This window comes from Ictalurus punctatus, chromosome 26, assembly GCF_001660625.3.
Source record: "Ictalurus punctatus breed USDA103 chromosome 26, Coco_2.0, whole genome shotgun sequence".
NCBI classification, from domain to species: Eukaryota; Metazoa; Chordata; class Actinopteri; order Siluriformes; family Ictaluridae; genus Ictalurus; species Ictalurus punctatus.
Window position 1 is genome coordinate 10,372,122 of NC_030441.2, and position 19,986 is coordinate 10,392,107.

At 41.1% G+C, this 19,986-nt stretch overlaps 1 protein-coding gene across 1 annotated transcript in view; it reads right to left on the minus strand.

Annotated features, from left to right (window-relative positions):
- LOC108258981 (vang-like protein 1) overlaps positions 1–16,348 on the minus strand; it is an 82,944-nt gene extending 66,596 nt beyond the window's left edge. The window contains exon 1 of the mRNA XM_017458058.3: positions 15,936–16,348. The gene's annotated coding sequence lies outside the window, so the exon portion shown is untranslated. The remainder of the gene's footprint in view (positions 1–15,935) is intronic.
- Between the last annotated feature and the right edge of the window lie 3,638 nt (positions 16,349–19,986).

Here is a 19,986-nt window from a genome sequence, read left to right on the forward strand (position 1 = left end):
TTACTTTTTTTTTAAAACACACCTGGGTGACTAGGAACAGGAAATTGTTCAAACATTACTTTCTGTTTCACAGGGGAATAAATATGAGGTAACATGTCAGCCAAATTCCTTAAGTCATTCATAGCAATGGGTTAGAACGAGGAATATAGCTGTGATGTGTGGCAAAAGGTTGTTGAGCTTCACAAAATGGGAAGTGGCTGTAAGAAAATAGCACAAGCACTGAAAATGCCCATTTACACCATCAGGGCAATAATTAAGAAGTTCCAGTTAACTGGAAATGTTGTGAATCAACCTGGAACTGGACGTGTGTCTATATCGTCTCTACGCACTGTGAAGAGGATGGTTCGAGTGGCCAAAAAATCTCCAAGAATCACAGGTGGAGAATTGCAGAAGTTAGTTGCGTCTTGAGATCAGAAAGTTTCCAAAACTACAATCCGAATCACCGACATCACCACAAGTTGTTTGGAAGGGTCTCAAGAAAAAAGCCTCTACTCTCATCCAAAAACAAACTCGAGCGTCTTCAGTTTATTCCAGACACTACTGGAATTCTAATGGGATCGGGTTCTATGGTCAGATGAAACCAAAACAGAGCTTTTTCACAATAAACACCAGAGATGGTTTTGGTGCACACAGAGAGGTAGCCATATGGAAAAGTTCCTCATGTACACAGTTAAATATGGTGGTGACTCTTTAATGTTTTGGGGCTGTTTTTCTGCCAGAGGACCTGGACATTTTGTTAGGATACCTGGCATTATGGACTATCAAATATCAACAGATATTAAATGAAAACCCGTCAACCTCTGCCAGAAAGCTTCAAATGGGCCATAGTTGGATCAGTACCGTGTGTAATGGAACTAGGACTGAAAAGGTCACTGGGGCTGAAAATGTCACTAGGACGAAAAATGTCTAGCCGTGAAAAATGTACGCAAGAACAAACTGCTTTCTAAGCATGTTTGATCCTGAGCTTGGGTTACTGTGTCTGCGTTTCTACTCTAAACCGATCATCTAAATGAGTGTGCGAATGTCTGGTGCGAATGTATAGTGCCCTGCAGCGGACTGGACTCCCATCCGGCATGTATTCCCACCTCACACCCTGTGCTCCCACAAATGAATCATTTTCACCCATCCCTAACACCACGGTACTAACGCTTACTCTTAATAACAATTTAAATTTATCAGGGCAATTTAGTACACCTGGACCGGGAATGCAAGTCTGCCCTACACACACTGAGCAGGATGGTTAGGGGGAGCAAAAGAAAAAAAAAACAAGCTAGATACTTGCAGACAATGGTAGAATTTTTCTGTAATCGAGTCTTCAAATCTACAACTAGACACCACCTCCATGCCAAGAATCTGTTTAGATGGTGTGCCAGAATAAACCACATCTAACCACAAACATAAGTGCCTGGAGTTCAGTAGACCCTACTAGATTTTGGCAGAAAATGGGTTCTATGGTCAGACATGGCAAGAATTGTGTTTTACAAACAAAGACTTATACAGAAAAGATCCTAATCCTGACAGTTATGCATGGTGGAGGATCTGCAATGTTTTTTAAGAGCTGTTTTGTTTTTTTGTTTTTTTAAATCAAAGACCATTGGAACCTTGTTATAATATCATGGCATCATGGACTTCAGGTTATAGCAGGAAATTTGAACGGAAAATCTGGCTACCTCTGCCAAGAGGTTACAACTGGGACATGGGTGCACTGCTGTCAATTTTTCAGCAATTTACTGGCAACCCAAGTACTGTGAAGTTTACAGTAAACTGCTGTAAAACATTTTCACAGTAAAGTACAGTAATATCAGTGACGCACGAATCTTTTTGCTGATGCAGGATAAAAACTGAGCGCAAGGTTAAGGGTCTTGCCCAATCGAAGGATTTCAACCCACATCCTTCTGAACTGTGACTCAAAGCCTTAACCACTGAGCCGCCGCAACTAGGAGATTCACCTAATTCTACCACTGAATTATCTCCACTAAAAGAGTGCACTGAATCAGTGGAAGTTAGTTGAACTAGTTGTGGTGGCTCATTGAGTGAGGGTTTGTGCCCCAGTTCAAATTCCAGCACCACCAAACTGCCGTGATTGGGTCCTTCAGCAAGACCCTTCAGCTCAGTTGTATCCTGTGTTGAGCAAATGTACTGGGTTATGTGTTATTTTAGACTATGCATAAAGTGGCTTAGGGGTTAGCGCTCGAATCCCACCTCCGCTCCATGTGCAGGGAGCTTGAATGTTCACCACATGCTTTGGGGGGTTCCTCCAGGTACTCTGGTTTCCTCCCCCCTCCAAAGGCATTTCCAAATTATCCGTAGTGTGTGAATATCTGTGTGCGATTGTGACCTGTGATGGGTTGGCCACCTGTCCAGGGTATCCCCCCCCCCCACCCTCTGTGTCTTTGTCTTTATTGATCACATATACATATGCACAGTTTCTTGGCATACCCCAGTATGCTAGGAAGTTGGGGTCAGAGCGCCGGGTCAGCAATGATGCAGCACCCCTGTAGCAGAGAGGGTTAAGGGCCTTGCTCAAGCTTGGCAGTGCTGGGGCTTGAACCCCTGACCTCCCGATCAGTAACCCAGAGCCTTAACCGCCAAGCCACCACTGGATGGACGGATGTTTACTGTAAAATATATAATACTTTATTGGAACCCAGGTTCACAATTCAAGAATATTTTGCTGCTTTCTAACGGCAGTTAACGGTCCAGACTGGCGTTGTGCTCCAGACCAAAACACTTGACCCCCAAGCTGCTTCAACATGGCACTTGAAAAAGAATAATCCTTTATTTTTTGCAGTGACCTCCGGGGTACATGCCAGGATTAAGTGTCCAATGATGGAGTTGAGTGCCTCTCATACCGGCATCCAAACAGCCATATCAAATATCACTTTTGTACTCAACCACACTATTAATCTCAGTGGAGTTTAATTTACGCAGGTCTGAGTGACCCGATACAAAAACAGACGCATTTACACGGCACGCTCTCTACGTTTTAAACTTCACGGCTCGTTTCGTCCCATAACCTTTTCCAGAAAGAGCTTTCTGAGTGATAAACAGAAGAAAAAAAAGTCGTTCGCTGAACGAAGTGCTTTTACTTGGCACGCCTTTTTGTAAGACTGACCTTCCCGGGGAGATTTTTTTTCTCTCAGTTACACTTACGAGTGAAATAGAACGGCATTTTGATTGAAACGTTATGCTTTCACTTGGAACACGTGTTATACTCAGGACTGAAGGACACGGCAAATCTTGAAAGAGAATAGGTCTTTGTAAGTGATGCGGCACAGAGAGTGATCACGTGGAACTCTTAAGGCAGTTAAAGCCCGTTTGTTTTGACGGATGGGAGCGCACAGAAGGTGTCGAGTTCAATTCTTGCCCTGAGGAGAATGTCGTCACTTTATATAGAACACGTCGTCCCGAAGCCTGAAATGTAATTTTCTGCCTTGTCCAACTTTTTCAGCACAATGATTCACTGCACCAGACCACGAAGATCCACCAAAAAACTCCAATTCGAGTTTAGGTATCAGTCGTATTTTTCATACCAAAATAACTGTGAAACATTTTATTGCAGTTTCTGAGAGTATCAGGAGGTGACAACTTTCAAGCAGGAAGTAAAAACAGAATCAAGGTTTGCTAATTCAGCCATTCAGCCATTCAGCCAAGCACCATTGTTGGGTGTCTCCCATATCACCATAGCAGTGTCATTGCATTTCAAATTATCACCAGTCTCACTCCATATCCACCAAACAGGTAAGCTATACTTTGCTTAACGCTAACATATGGAATTAAAAATAACCAGAAATAACCTGAATTGTTACATTTATCTAACATAACATCGCATAACCTCACAGACGGCGCATGTAATTGTTATCTAATATGGCTACTTGGCTAATGATGTCACTCTTTCAGGAAAGCCCCACAGAGAAATCCCTACCAAAGTGGACACCTTTGGGTTGGGTTAAAAGTAGAGATGCACCCAGAATTTCTGAGCCGACACCAGTAACCGATTAATCAGAGCGATATCGGCCGATACCGATACTTCCGCCTTTTATGTCTTCATTTAAATGAATAATAATTCATTCCACAATTCTGAAGGAAATGCAAATAAAAACTTTATTCTCTCCATTTCAACAAGTTGTTTCACCTTAACTGGTCTCATAAACATTAACACATTACTCACATTAACATGAACACACGAACTACATTCTGAAGATTAAAGTAAGATTTCTTAACTTATTGAATATTATTAATTCATATTAACATTGACCGAATTCTAAAAATCCTCCTGTTAGTCTCACATTCACTCTCCACAAACAAGCATTTCTACTCCATCACTCAATATCAAACCGCTAATATATAGGCCTAAAATAAACTTTTTTGATATTAACTCACTAACATTAACTGGATATGCAATATACCACTCCACAAATATACCTTTCTGTGCAATATATACTACTTTTTTGTCAACTCATCTTCATTTAATTCTTTCAACGGTGTACTGGCCCTTTAATTCAGACTCGATGCTGAAACGCCCGCTTCACTACTGCAGTGTCCGTTGTAAAATTGCAGCGGTGCAGAGATTACGAGCTGCAGTTCTGTCGTCATTCCACACAAGACACATCTTTACACACAGCACGAATGCGATGTTTTCCCGCCCTCTTTTGATTGACGGGATATAATCGGCCCCGGTCATCAGATGTCTATAAAACGTGAAAAATTACCTTTATCGGTCGATACCGATTACCGGCCGATACGTCGGTGCATCTCTAGTTAAAAGTATACTGTATGTCATCATAACGTTGTAATAAAAACAAATGCCAAGCTGCATATTACCTCGAAATAATCCGAGTATGCGAATTAGCTATGTAGCCAATGTTAGTTTTGTGCTGTTTATCTAGTTATATGCTACATTAGCTAGCTAAATTTAACAACAAACACATTTTGGCGAAATACAACTACAAATAAGACTATTAAGCCAAAACGCTCAGATGATCCCCAATGATGTCTCTCAGGTCATGTTTCATTAGCTAGATAAATGTAATAATTAAATGGTTTGTTAAATTACAGATCCAAATATGGCTGTTAAGCAAAAAAAAAAAAAAAAAAAATAAAAAAAAAAGCATAAATACTTACAAAAGCTTTACATTATGGCAAAAGGTAGTAAGAGTCCAGAGTAAATTGCGTCATACGAACGTTTTTTTCTTTCTTTCAGTTGCTCCTCAATGGATCACTTTTGAAAAAAAAAAATCTCTCTTGCAATATGAATTGTGTCGCAGCACAGACAGGCATCAGTGGCTGAAATATATTTCGGTCCCGTCTCCTCCGTCACACTACAACCCGAAAGGCAGTTAGCTGTCATTCATACCTAATAAATGTGCAATTACAGGGAGCCTCAGAGCCCACACGTGATTTAAAAACCACTAGTCGGTTAGAGGCAGCCCTCAGCAAACCACATTTCTATATGAAACCAAACCTCTGGCACGAGCACGAGCTAATTCTGTAATCCTCTTCTAAGTGCTCGAGTCAAACGTCTACAAATTGTGCAGACGAGACTACGAGAAAGCTCAAATTAACATGACCGTCAACGTCACATCAACTTCTAACCGTCATACTTCGCCCTCAAGCTACACAGCTACTCGCAGAGTATAACTAAAGCGCCGCTGCTCGAGAGGGGGAGGGCGCTGAGGGGGGCCGACTTTTCTTGTGAGGGATATGGAGCTGTCTGTTCAGGTGCCATCGTCATCAGTCAAACATAATCCTCTTACTGATGAGAAATGGTGACGGAACAGAGATTTATACGGTTAGACAGGTTACGGAGAGTCTGAAGATGACATGTGGGACTTTACGGTACTAACGCTAAGCTTCAGAGTAAACAGGGTCAGCGTGTGCTACTCCACTGACCCATTTCATCTTTATTAAAACGAGGCAACTCAAGGTAAACTATTAATATGGAGTTATTTTGTGTATTTATGCGTAATTACCAGGGCTGCGACTAACGATTATTTTCATAATCGATTAGTTGGCCGATTATTTTTCAGATTAATCGGATGGGGGGGGGGGGGCGCAGACTTTCAGTACCATTTTTTCGTTTATTTAAAATAAAATCCACAAACTGAGTCTTACAAATATAAACCACAGACTAAAACTTTACACTGTTTGTCCAATTATACAAGACCGAAAACAACCCAAAACACACCAGAATATATATATTACTCATTTAGGACTGCAGTTTAATTCAGTGCTTTTCGTGCATCCATAAAAAATAATGCATGTATACTTATATATAATATAAACTAACATAGGTTTATATTATATAACAGTATTTATGCATTACTTTTTAGAAAAGGTAACGTTGATATAAACAGTAAACTGAAGAGAGTCGTTGTCAGTGACTCTGGGTATTAAGGCTAAAGCTAGCGGCGTGCGTATGACGTCATGCGCCGTCGACTAGGAAACGGATTATACTTCCGGTTAATAAATAAAAAATAAAAAAACGCTTGTGATATATTTGTGAAGATATTACCTTTCTGAAATGCACACACCAGACGGTAGAGTACATAGTGCATAGTGTAAGTGTACAGTACGTCATTTGTGACACAACCTTAGTATTTACTCGCCGAGGCGTGTTTTCGGAACAGCGGTGACGTAATGAGTAAACATATCCTGTGCCGCGCGAAGATCAACCAATCGATAATGAGATTCGTTGACAACGGTTTTCATAATCGATTAGTAGCGATTTTATCGATTAGTTGTTGCAGCTCTACTGTGATTACTCCAATATCTACATTTTATTTACAGCTCTAATAATTACCATTACCGGACGCCAGAAAATGTTATTTCCGCCTGTTTCGGGGTTTCCCGGGTTCAGCGTCGAATTTATTTGGGATTTGAAAAGTTTTTGCACAAAATTGTTTGTTTTTCGCAGTGATTGTTGGTACACGAGACCTTTTCGCTGTACTCATGTTCTTTGGCTGAACGCGCATTGCGATGACATTCCTTGGCCCGAATCTGCGGAAAATCTGCGGTAATCAGGAAAAACGGCAAGTTTCTAATAAATTTGTATTCATTTGTGCAATCGCAAACGCACAAAGTCCTGACTGACTGCTATGGTGTGTGTGTGTGTGTGTGTTCCAAGGTTTTTTTTGATTAGCCGCTAACACCTTTAATGCCCACGCTGTAAAACTGGAGAAGTTCATTTAACTCAAAAAAAAATTTGAGGAAACGAATTACCTAAACGTTTTTAAGTTGATAAATCAAATTTCTTTAAGCTAAATACACTTTAACGTAACAAGTTTGAGTTAAATTTTTGTTATTTTTAAAGTGTATTTGACTTAAAGAAATTCATTTATCAACTTAAAAACCTTTAGGTAATTAGTTCCCTCAAATTTTTTTTTTGGAGTTACATGAACTTATCCGGTTTTACAGAGTATCAGCAATTAGTTATTATTTCTTGCGCATAAATGGAAGAAAGACGTCGCCGCTACGGTTTCTTATCGGAACAAGAACAAACACTGGACGGTGCACACCCACGAGCAGCAGCATGCTCACGAGAGACGAACTACAAGTGAAACGAGTGACGCGGCGCTCGATGAATGCTGGAAGAGAGGTGGAAAAGAAAATACAGGAAGTGTCCCTGAAAAATAATCCATTCGAATCAATGGCTGCTTCAGATATAATCCATCACACATATGATGATGTTGGAAACCTGCCAAGCTTCACCAAATCCCACGGTTATTCTCTTGAATCCATGATCACCTGCCACACCTTTACTCAAAACGCTCCAAAACTCCAGAGGAACGCTTCCATATGGGATCGAAACACTGAAGAGCACTTCATACCAAGTCTAGTCTGACACAAAACATTCAGCCATCTCTGCTACCTCCTGTGACTAAGCGTACGTTTACACGACAGCGATGTACGAAAAACTGAAACGTTTTTAAAAACCCTTATTATACATGTATATATATGATGCAGGCTTGACACGCGGAAGTTTTCCTTCCATTCACGCTCGTCAACAACAGCGCTGATAGAGTTTTCCCCACCCACTGCTTGTCCTCCCAGGTCTCACCCGAACGTGCCTTCTGAACGCGCTTCGTCGGCGTAGCCGTGGGTTAATGATGTCGTGTATGTAACAGACGCGTCTCGGCTGGTCGTAGTAGTGATGCGTTTACACCGAGACGATAACGGCATCGTTTCCAAAAAACGTCCACTCTGAAACCCGTTTTCACAAGTTTGCGTTTTAGGCCCCGAAGCGCCGCTGTCGTGTAAACGAACGGCCAAACCGCATAAATAGCTTTGCGTTTTTAGTTGAAAAGACGTCGTCGTGTAAACGGCCCCTGGGCTGCTTCGGAATTGAGTGTGTGACGAGAGAGAAAGACAGCCTGTGAGAAAAAACCTAAAACAAACAACTGCTCCGACAATGGTGGTGGATGTGAAAATCGTCTGCGTCATGGCCATTAGTGACCCCTCATCGAGCGTATGCAAAACAGCTCCGTGAACAAGCGGCGATTTCGCCGCCCCTAGCGGAACGGCGGGCAATAAAAGGACCACAAAAGAGACTAGCCGAACGATAGGGAAGATGACATGCACGACGGCAGAGGAGGCGATCGATTCGCCGTGCCTCGGTATTCGGTGCTGACCGTCAGGGGAAAACGTACCGTGCGAGAAATGAGAATCCATTCACAGCTGATCTCGGGTTTAATCCGAGTGGCTTCGTATCATATCAGGGAACCGTGAGATCAAATGAAACAGAGGGCAGCTGTGTGATGGACATGCTAATGCACTCGCTTTATGCCTGGATTTCGCAGTGCTGATCGAGGAACTTCCATTGATTTTTGTCCGCTCGTGAGCACGCTGGGTGCTGCTAGAACAGACGTGAGAAATCAAGACCTCTGCCAGAGGGGAGGCAGGAAGAGTGCGAGCGAAAGTGAAAAGAGAAGAGACAAATTACTATAGGACGCAAAAGAAAAAGTGCTGGCTTGCCTCCAGCATGAACTTACAACATCCGTGGCTCCGGCATGTCCATGAGACTAAACCCACAAACAAAACACACACAGAGAGAGAGAGAGAAAAAAATTGGCCTCCATTTTCTAAGACACCATTGTACACACTATATATCTAAGCTTTCGTAGAGCCGGAACAAATTTGAGTGAGTACTAGAATTAATTCCCGGAACATAATACACGCAGTAAAATATAATCTATAATCTACTGTGTACAAAAGCAGCAGCGTGCATGGGCGTACACTTCTGAAGCAAACCTAATGAATCTCGTAGGCCTTGGCAATGTGATGAAATAATATCGACGGGGCGATTCTATATAATTCTAGATCTTTTCCGAGATATAGAAATCATCTCCGTATTATTTTTCTGTGCTATTTAGATTAGAAGCAGCTGATGTTTCTTCAAAAACTTTCCAGCGAATCTCAAACTGTTCAAATTTCAGTGCAGATTTTTCCGTGCAGGATTTCGCTGAGGTATCTTGTTTGCGATTGTTGTGGCCATAAATGCTTGAATTTGATGAGGCTTTCTTTTCGAACCTTGTGGGGCAACTTGCAGAGTTTGCTCTCCTTTTTTTGTGTGTGGAAAACTACTTGTCGGAATTGCGACTGCACGAACTTGTCTTTCGCGGTGATGTTCGTTGGTAAAATGAGACCTTTTAGCTGTACTCATGTTCGACGCACACGTGAATCGGACTGGGCTTCGGCTGAATGTGACCTGTGATGACGTCACATGACGCGTCTTGGCCCGAATGTGTGGAAAATCTGGAGTCGTTTGCAATAATTACAAACTCCTCTGAATATTGCGGCGTTCGCTCGATTATTTTTTTTTTCCATTCATTTCTGCGATCGCAAAATCCTGGAGGGACTGCCTTGCCGTATTTAACACTGACCTTTCCGTAGACACGGAATAAATGTCTGGGCAATTTTATTTTACAATCGAATCTTTTCACTTTTTTTTTTTTTTAAAAGAACACTACTTTTGTTTTTGCTGGTAGATTGTTGTCAAACCTAGGAATATACAGTGGGGTCCAAAAGTCTGACCGCACTCTAGTCAAAACGCTTCTATTTGGCATTATTTTCCAATTGAACGCGACAATTTTCATTACGAACGGTATTATCGAAAACAGCCCGAGTGCAAAGTCGAACCTTTGAAATACCGACATGAATTTCAGAGTTTTTAGTATTTGCTACGTCCCGGTATTTAACGGCAGCGTGCGCTCGAGTCGGAGTGTCTTCTGAACACGTGCGTCGATAGAAGAAATGAAGCGTGAGGAAAATCTGACCTTTTGTACAACATGGTCAAGATCACTAATTTGCATAGATTTAAACAGGGACCTAGAAGTCGTGCAGAATCTTTCGTGTTAAATATTCAAGATGACGAACATTGACTTTCTTTTGTTTTGAAAGCTCCAAAATTCGAAAAGCTTTTCTGTTTATTTCAATGAGAAAGGAGAACCCCAGAGTTCCAGTGTGCTCTCGGACTTTTGGACCCCGCCGTACGTCATGGTACGTATCGTGCATTACAGAAACGACTGAAATTTGTCCGGATAATCGGAATGATAAACTAGCCTAAAAAATTTCACAGTATTAAATCATCCATTTAAAAACACACAAGCCGGGGGTGACGATGGAAGGAAAAAAAAAAAATTATGAAATCTTCGTACAAGAGTCTGTCCACATGTCCTTATGTATATAGTAAACAAACAAAAAAAGATCAAATCCCCAAATTGTCCATCATCCTCAGAAATATGTTTTTGAGACTGACTTTCCGATAAAACCTCTCGTGCCGTCAGTATTGATCACGCTGTTGTTACAAACTAAAAAAAAAATACGTTTTTTTAAAGTGTGTCTGTGAGGAACGCTGGTGCAGTGAGCCATAAAATATATAACTAGCCAAAAATAGCTGCTTGGTTTAGTTCTAGTCAGCAGTGCTATGCTCCTCTGAGGGTTTGGGTTGTCATGTATGATAAAGTTATGAACATGCTAGGAGTGGCTTCAGAGGTAGCCGTGGAACATGTTTACATCAGTAAACGATTACGCAGCCAAAGGGTTCTCAGCGCAGTCCGCATTTCATCAGAATCTTGAAAATGTCAACAGTCAGGAAACCATAAGATCAAATGCCGTAACTAACTGTGAAACCATGACACTAACAACCCTAATCATGATGTGATAGTTTTGTCATAATGTCAGAATTTTGTCCAATGTATTACAAATTTTATTACTAGATTACACTGACACTAAATTTACATGTGTTTTGGAAAATAAATGGTGAGAAAAATGGAAGGTGTAATAATATTCAAAAGAAGGGGCCTATTGCTTGGCGCATAACATTCACTTACATATGCACTATTTATTTATCAGATGAAACCAGTTCGTAATTAAAGTGTGAACCGCTACCGAAAGAGCAGAAACAACTCCAGCATAGTTTCAGGAATAATAAAGAGAGTCAAAATATAAGGGAGTGAGTGTCAGGAATGCTCGGTGTGTCACTTTAAAGGAGGCTAACTAGCAACACTGACTACGTTTACATGGACAGCAGTAATCTCATTATTGACCTTAATCTGAATAAGACAATATTCTGATTACGGTGTTTACATGAGTTGCTTTTAGAACACTCCTTTTATGTTCCTGTTTTACATGTTATAGAACACAGATCGATTAGCGGCATTACGTCACCGCGCCACGCCGTACAAAATTTCTCGTATCGACATACAGCTGGTCTTCGTTATGGTACAGTATACAGTTTTGTGTGTTTTTATTTTTAATTTTATGAAAGCTTCAAGTGCAGGTAATTATTTGTCATGCTGTACGTGCTAAGAGACGACTGCTTGAAGCCATGAGCTGCGTCCGAAACTGCGTACTTACCGTCTATATAGTAGCCGAGATACACGCATTTCTCCTACTATATGGCAGGTAAGTACGCCGTTTGGGACGCAGCCGTGCTCGTTTGCCGTAAAACGGTTGAGCGCTGCCGTGTGTGTACGTGTCCTGTCGCAAAATGCGGTGAAAACTCCCACACGACGTTAATAGTGTGATTAAGGTGTGTACACGTCTGTAATACACGTCCATAATGCGAGTAAAACAGGAATACTCCACATCTCTTAATTCCATTGGTGTTTACTTCGAGTATGACTTTAGCTGGATTAAGGTCATCAATAAATCACTGTTTACATGCTAGTTTCTTAATCAGAGTATCGTCTTAATCGGGTTAATATCGGATTAATATCGGATTATTGTTGTCCATGTAAACATACTGACTGTGCCAAGTATTAAATCATAACTAAGGGGAAAACCTGGGAAAAGCTAGCATAGTGCTTTATAAAGGCATTGCGAATCATATCTATAGGCATTGTATACAGGCATTGTAAATCAGGTTCCTCTGAGTACTCATCACTGAAAGCGAGGATTCATTTTTCAACTTCTTAAAAGGAAAGGGATTAGAACGATTAGAACGGTTCAGCTCCCAGCACTGTAAGACAGGTGAGATCCACACACACACACACTTTTCCCATGTTGGAGGCGGGAAAGGGTGCTTTCAAATCCCATGTGAACGCCAGCTAATAATCACATGCTTTCACAGCTGTCAGATTCACAGCTCACACAATAAATAAAAAAAAAACCTCCATAACTGACGGTGTTGCATTATTCATTGAATGGCAGGGGAGAAAACCTTCCTCTACTGAAGGGAGAAGTATTTTACCTTTCTCACTCTCGCTCTCTTTTCGATGCCGGGGCGTGTTTTACCACAAAAGCGCACATCAGTTCAGCGTTCACTCAATAGAACGGCTCCTTTTCAGAGCAGAAAGAGAGACAAGCTGTCTGCTACAACGCACAAGGTTGTCTTTAAAGAGAAAAGATATCAATGCACGATTGACTGGAAGATAAATATCACTGGTGAGAAGATTCATTTTTATTCACTCAAGCACGTCTGAGATTGAAACACCACGTTGCTAGAAGGCATCACAGCCTAAATGCCCTAAGAGACTTGCCCGGTGCTTAGCTGTACACACGTGACGAGACAATTGGGAATCTGTTCACATTCCCTGGCGTGCCATGTGACTTGTTTTTCAAAATAAATGAAGACGGTTGTGATGATACACTCGCCGTCCATTTTAGCGTACTCCTCGTAGCCCATCCAGCTCTCGGTTCAATGCTATGTGCATGCTGGGATGCTTTTCCGCTCACCACGGTTGTAAAGAGTGATTATATGAGTTACTACATCCTTCCTGGCAGCTTGAACCAATCTGGACATTTTCCTGTGACCTCTCTCATCAGCAAGGCACTTTCACACACAGAAAATCACAGTAGATCAGCAGTTTCTGAAACACTCAAACCAGCAAATCTGTCACCAACCACCATACCTTGGTTACAGTCACAGAGATCACACTTTCCCCATTCTGATGTTTGATGTGAACACTAACTGAAGCTCTTGACGTGTATCTGTATGATTTCATGCATTGTGCTGCTGCCACATGATTTAATGATTGGCTAGCTGTATAAATGAGCAGGTGTAAAGGTGTTCCTATTAAAGTGGATGGTGAGTGTATATAGTCAAATTTGTTTTTCTTTTTCTGCAAGTTAATAACTTAAAAGATATGTTTAGACATGATGACTGGATTATTGTTACTCACAACCAGACGTGTTGAAAAAAAATTGGCCACAATATGACGAGAATATTGTGCACCCTGTTTAATTTAAGGAATAAAACTGATGAGGTTAAAGGAAAGTAATCGACGACGGGGCGGTGGTGTGATGTGGCCTAATGAAAGGCCAGCATTGATTATTTCCCAATAACAACATGTCTCAAAACGCTGAACCACAGCAATTTGACAAAAACATTTTTTATTAAAGAATAAACACATTGTACTTTTTTTTTAATCATTTTATAGTCTAGACTCCGCACTCCGTTAAACTAAAAAAAAAGTCTCCTGAGATCATTTAGCTTCACCACACTCATTCACTCTTTTTTTTCTAGGTACGTGCATAAGGCGTGTTCAACAACAAGTCACATTTGAATGGGTAATATTGATATGATGTGATAAAGCCGAATCAAAACAACTGGCTTGAATGATTTCTTGGACCAATCCCATAGCGCACGTGGTCCCATGTTTCTTCAGTTCCCCACTCACGATTTTAGTTCCTACCATGCAATTAGTTACCATTTTATCACCCACAAGAGACAAACCACAAGTGACAGGAGGAACTTGTTGACTGCTAGTGTGAACATAGGGTTAGAAAAAGGATTCCTCGTGGGTTCTTTGGATGGTTAAATGTTCTCAAAGTTGGATAAAACTAGAGAAGCTCATCAAGGGTGCTACTGCCTTGATGGAAAAGCAAACAAACAATAGAAACCCTCATAGAATTTGTAATGGTTTTAATAGTTATATTGGCAATTATATTGGTTTTAATGGAAACTGTAATGTCCCTGTGCGTCTCTACTGATAATTTGTTGATTTCTATTGGTAGCACGTTATGTCTAGTGAATACCATTAAGGACTAACATCCTTAATGGAAACCATTTGGTAATGGTTATATCGGGAGTTATATTGGTTTTAATGGAAACTGTAATGTCCCTGTGGGTCTCTAGTGGTAATTTGTTGCTTTCTATTGGTAGCACGTTATGTCTAGTGAATACCATTACCATACATTTGGTAATGGATTTAATGGTTAACCGCTGATGGACTGTAACGGAAACCATTAGACTTTCTGTGATGGTTTCTACTAGGGGTTTTTCTCAGCAGGGTGGGAACCTTTTGATGGTTGTTGCGTAGTTGAACATGTGATATTTATCTACTTTCATCTGCTCTTCAGCTTCTCAGATAAAGGGATAAAGGAAACGAATGTATTGTTGAACTAATTATTAACATTTCTCGGCAAGCTTTCGAAGGACTCAGAATCAAAACACTCTACTGGTGTACTACTAGATAAAGAAAAAAAGCCACTTCAGAACTGGACAAACTGACTTTTCTCCTCAGTGACTTTGGGGCTTTCTTACCAACAAATACCTCAAAATATTGTCACCAAATACGACGTTTTGTTCAAATATGTCAACCCACATCGACATGTCCAGTCAGCTTTGACAGTTATGTGTTTTCTGTACAGGAGAGGGGGGAAAGTCGAGCAGCAGTGTGTGTTTTGCCAACTCCCGGTTCTACCTGTAGCCTCCAAATCAATGGCGGTAGCAGCAGGAAACTCCGCGGTCTCCTCAAGGCCTCCAGAAACCGAGTCAGAAAAACATACACACACCTCTGGACTAACCAACACGGGTATAAATGAAACAGAGCCTGTGAAAGACAGCAATATTGAACCATAAAACCCTGCCCAAGCGCCGGAGGACACCCAAGGGGCTAAAGAACAAGAGCACGACGCCAAGCTTTGACAAACAGCAGCCGTGTCAACACCTCCTGGCGACTTGGAAAAGCTAACAACAATATTAATGTTTCATAAATATTACTAAATGCTGTATGAACTATTAGTGTCTATAACGTCGTGTAAAATAACGTCTCACACGTCACAGGTGACAGTTTGTAAACTTGCTCTTAAAAGTCGTTTTATTTGGAATAAATGGATTAAGTCGTCAACAGCTAAATTTACCAAACAGGAGCACAGGAATAATAAACACCGAGTTCTTTAATACGTTTGTGAACACACGTTTGCTAGCTGGTGCATGACTGAACAAGGGTGGGGGGGTAAACGATACAGGAATTCTGAACGTTAAAGTCGGTGTAATAATAATAATAACAACTAAACAAAGACGTAACACTGAGAATGAACAAAATAATTAAAGGTGATTAGTGAGTGAAGCGTTCAGTGAGTTAACTTGAAAGGTTTGAGAAAGCAGAACCGAGTCGCTGCACTGCACTGCTTGCTAGCCACCTAACAGCCAGTTGCTGTGTTACCGGGCGTGCACGCGCTCCATGCAGCACTGTGAAAGCTCCACTCACCTTTACCGAAGCGTGGCATTCCGACGCGTGGGTTTCTATACGCCGTGTAACGACGGTGTTAGAGTGGAGGTGGTAATCCCCAGGTACAGCTGGTGGTGAATCGAGCCCGGTTGGGAAGCCCCGGCGGCGGAATGGGCTCTCCACATTAGGAATAACAGCGGGGGTAGTGCTCCGTGTGGAAGTGGGAGGAAGGTGTAATACGGCGGTGACGCGCTAGGGGAACCAGGGGCACAGCGCTCACTTCAGCGTTATAACGCTTCATTACGCTAATTAAGTGCACCTATTATGGTTTTGAAACGTGCCCAATTTTGTTTTAGAGGTCACATACAATAGATTTGCATGCATCCAAGCTTATTAAAAACACTTTATTGTGCTCATAATAGAAACTATAGCACTGCCTTTCCCCCGCCAGTGTCACTCCAGGATTCACTCTAAAGTCCTCCTTTCAGAGAGTATACTCTGCCCTGATTGGTCAGATGTCCCAGTCTGTTGTGATTGGTCTACTGCTGGCAGCAAGCAGCCAATGAAGATGAGAGGCGGGGCTTTTTGTTACAAACCTAAGTAGGTTTTGTACAGGAAGTAAGTCTGGAATTATTAACGACTTGCTGTTCAGTTGTTCGGAATAGTGATTGGGAAGTTCGGATCATTTTACTGACTCTTTGAATCTCGTTCAGCAAAATGAACGGAGTATCAAACTTTGGATGTTGTTGGTGGGGATGGGGCTTGGTGCCCCCCAATGTCCATACCATGGTTACACCCTTGCATTTGGAAGAAAAAATAAACTGTACGCTAATGCGACCGAGGCCAAATTATGAGAAACAGAAATGATTCATTAATAGTTTAGCTGGGTCTTCAGGCTATGCAGTCTGTTAGTTCACCTCACCTGCCGAGCAGAGTCGTTCTTTCTTTTATCACGTCACATTAGTCACATCTGTTCCGCGGAGACAGAAATGATTAGTTCACCTCTCGAGTCTTCGGGTTCGAGTCGTTCGTTCATCCCATGAACGAACGACTTGAACCCGAAGACTCGAGAGGTGAACTAATCATTTCTGTTTCCGGTATTGCATGGTGCATGGGGCGGCCACCGGAAGAACGATCGACTTGAACCTGAAGACTCGAGACGTGAGTTAATCATTTCCTGTACAGAACCTATAGGGATGTTGCAGCACATACGCAATAAAAAATTAACGGATCACCCTCTGAGACAACTCGTTGTTCCCGAGTCATATTAAAGATTCATTCAAAGAGAACGAATCATTCATGTACGACACATCGCTAGTTCAGAATCGGTTCCTTCTTTTGGGAGTCAATAAAATTTGCAGGAGCTTGTGATTTTTCAAAATCCGCGTATATTTTCCGCAGATTTGGGCCAAGAGATGTGGTGTCATCACAACGCGCATTCAGTCAAAGCCCTCCTCGATTCACATGCATCGAACATAAGTACAGCTAAAAGGTCACATTTACCAACAAACATCACTGGGAAAGATCGTGCAAACCAATTTCGTGCATTTGCACTTTCGCAGATTTGAGTAGTTTTCCGCAAAAAAAAGCACAAACAATGTGCGTCACAATTTTTTTTTAAAAACCACAGCAAAAAATCTCCTGAAATCCTGTATGCACTGTCCAAACCATCTAAAAAAAACATGCCAGTAAGTTTAGACTAAATTGTCTCTAGGTGTGAGTGAACACGAGTTCCTAGGCTCCAGATCCACTGAGACTCTGGCCAGGATCTGGCAAAGTCGCTCTCAAGAGAAAGACTCTTACAGAACAGTTTGTTTAAATGTTATTCATTTATTGTTTGATCAAGAAGATTCCATACACAGTAATAAAAAAAAAAATATGCTATTTGTTTTTGTATAAAATTTAAGCCAATACCAACTATTATTAACATTTTGGGAAATTTCTCTGTAATATAAATCCTTGCAAATAGCAATTAATGCAGGTCCTCTACAAACAGATGTTCTAAATACAGAAATTTTATATATATTCTCTCTCTCTCTCTCTCTCTCTCTCTCTCTCTCTCTCTCTCTCTCTCTCTATATATATATATATATATATATATATATATATATATATATATATATATATAGCCTGACTATAGCAGAATTTTATCAAGGTTTTCATACACTTGCATTTTTTAGGGCCATTTAGTAAATACCTTAAATTACTGGCCATTTGATCAGATAACCTACCATATAGCTGCACATGTCCTGATTGTATCAGTTTATCTGGTGCTTTATATGTTTTTTCAGCTCCACTCAACAATGCAAATGGCCCACTATTTGAAGGGTGACTGACCTGATACCGGGTATGGTGCTGGTACGAGTGCATAAGTTTATCAGATACAGAAGCTTTGGAGTTTTTAAACAGCGTGTATTTTTACTGGTCACTTCATCTAGCATACCAGCCTTGTTACTCCACCTTGTAGGTGTACAGTTATTTATATTATACGTTAGTATAGCCTAAATCATCCTCTAGCCCATCATGAGTGTCAACTTCTGACCACATGACTGGTGTTGGCTCTCTGGATATTTTTGAACAACGGATATTGAGACATCGTTACTTTACTTAAAATGGACCACAACCCGAATAATATCTGGTCAGTGGTATTCCTATAGTGGTTCATTTACACTGATGGACAAGGACAAAGTGTCCATGAGAAATGTTATTTTGTAGATTGCAGCCAACCTTAAAAAAAAACAACAAAAAAAACCCTGTTCTTGGAATATACGCTAAAGATAAATGAATTCAACCTAAAAATATCATATGTGAAATTGTTTTCAAAGGATATGGATTACTCAGGAGAGAAAAATAAGGTAGTGTTCTCCAACCACACTTACAAAACTAATAATACTGAGATCATATTTGACTTTTTCGAAATCTTGTTTCCCCCCCTCGGGTACAGTAGGCTACTACTTTTATAATTGTTTTTAATGAAAAACATCTGATTAAATATAGGTTGCTCCTATCTCACAGGGTCTCATCATTGTAGCTGTATCGATTTTCCTTGCCTAGATTTGATTGAAAAAGATCATGCAGATTTCATTCAGGCTTTATCTCCTTGGTCCTCTGTGGTGAGCATACCTGTTTCGGCTCCATTGCTTGAGAAAAAAACCCCAAACAGAGCAATGTTGGTTAAGCCATGGGGGCTGTAAAAGTGGAATGTAAATCATTTTATCTCTCGGGATCTCTTGAGAAGTTTATAGACCTACCTGTCTGCATTTCAGTCTGCTTGAATATCTCCGGTGACCCTTTAATGCTGATTTGAGATTAGATCATTTATTATTGGCTGTGGACATTTTAAAAATGAACCTTTTGAACCTGATAGGAATGTCAGTTCATTTGAAGAAGTCATGCAGATTTCCAACAGAGAATTGATGGAGAAATGTATACAGACCCAATAGTTTCAATCAGATTAGTATATTTGGGTCAGTTCATCCTGCTTCCCATGGACCCCCTGACGTGTTATTTATCGCTGGGGATTAAATCGGGGTGAAGCTGTGTCAGTGGTATTGTGGAGTAGATGGCACTTCTTTTTGAGACCTAGCCTGTCCCACTTTCTACAGGGCCCCCCCCCCCCACTACCACCACCACGCATGTTATTTATGGCTGGGCATTAAAAGAGGTTGGGGTCAGACTGAGTTCATGACCTATGACATTTCCTTTCTTCGACCCTCAAGGGATACACAAGCCTGATGGGCCATTTGAATTAAACACCATTGAGTTAATCAGTTCGCTCTCTTTACGAGACTGGGAGTAATGAAGACGTTGGATGATAATTGGGGTGAAGCCGTTAGAGCACATAAGCTTTCCTGACCCCACTTCATCTGTGGGCTTTTGTAGCGCAGTCACACAAGCTGCTTTGTACATGTGCCTTCAGTAGAACTCAGACACTTAAATAGCCTTCGCTGATCAGATCTTGCAATGTGGGCATAAATTCCTACTTTGTAATTGTTTTATTATCAGGAAAGATTTCCCCCTTATGGCAAACTGTATGTATTGCAGACCTTTGATCAGCTATTGCACACAAACTATAAGGTGTAGTTATCAC